Genomic DNA, 1,503 nt, shown 5'->3' with positions numbered 1-1,503 from the left:
TCCACTTCAATTTTTTTTTTCTCTTTAGTTTACTTATTTAATTTATATTTTTAATCATTCTTCTATCCTTTTAATTCATTCCTAACTTTTCACATAAAAAATAGTTCTGTTTTTTTTTTATCAATTTGATGTAAAAAAAAAACTTTTTTTTTATTTTATTAATTTAATGTAGAAATAAAAAAAATCTGATATGTGTTCTTATATTTTCATATTATTTTTTTAAATTTTTTTTATTTAATTAAACTATCTTGAAAATATCAAGAATTAAACTTAACTTCTTTTGTAATGAGTAATTTTTAAATAATCTAATTTATAAAAAAAATCACATCTTTTTATTTATTCTAAAAATTAAAAAATTAAAATTAATATTGATACTTTTAAATTAACAGAATTAAAATAAAATACAAAAATAATATTTTTGAATAAAAATAAAAACATAACATTTTAAATCCCAAAATATAAAATAATTATAAGATAAAAAATTTAGTTAAACATAATTTTTGTAAAATACTTTATGAATTGACATAATTATAAAATGAACTTTGAAATGATGATGTGAGTACTACTGCTGTCCATCACGACAAAAATAAAAGATGGCATAAAATACACAATTTTTTTTCTTTAAAAAAAAATTAATAAATATATACCCAATGCTCTTCATTAAGAATAGTTATTTAAATTTAAATTCATTCTCTCAAATTGTTATACCATTCAAACTGAATATACTTTAAAATTTTATGACGATTTGGATAATATGCGTAGACTTTCTCTTTCAATATTGAGAAGGTTTTGTATCCATAGTTAGAAAAATAAAATAACATTTACATAACCCAAGAGATAGAAAAAGACAAAAAAAAATTATGTAATTATTGACACAATATGTATTAATTCCAGTAAGAGATCTAATTTTGATAATTATACTTTGTAAATATGAGACTAATAGGATTACCTAAGAGTACTATGTTTAGTGGAACGAAGAAGAGGACACAATGAGTGGGAGTTGTGCGTAAAATAAAAAAGTAACCGCAATATGAATGAAGGAAAGTTAATAATAATTGCATTTTATTCCAATTTTTAAAATGCAGTTACGTCAATCACTATTTATTAATAAGGTTAAGATTGTTATACGAAAATTGGACACCATTCTCTCTGTATTCTCTTTATATATTGTTTTAGATTATGAATGTATTGTGTATTTTAAAATTTTTTATTTGTTAAATATTTATTTTAATTAATTATTATGAAATTCATAATTTTATTTGTTATTAGGCATTTTATATATAACAGTGTGCAAAAATATATCTTTAAATTTATTCATTATCAAAAGTTTTTTGAATAAATATTATATATAATATTATGAAGATAAAATATTTAAAAAAGTTATTATCACTATTTTATCCATTAAATTTATTTTGTGAAATATATTGTTTAAAAACAGGTAATTTCTTCAAGAGTTGAACATCAAATTATAGTATTGTCTTTATATATTGTTTGAAGCTGGTT

This window comes from Arachis ipaensis, chromosome B7, assembly GCF_059453495.1.
Source record: "Arachis ipaensis isolate K30076 ecotype BB chromosome B7, ASM5945349v1, whole genome shotgun sequence".
In the NCBI taxonomy this organism is placed as follows: domain Eukaryota; kingdom Viridiplantae; phylum Streptophyta; class Magnoliopsida; order Fabales; family Fabaceae; genus Arachis; species Arachis ipaensis.
This window is presented reverse-complemented; position numbering follows the sequence as displayed.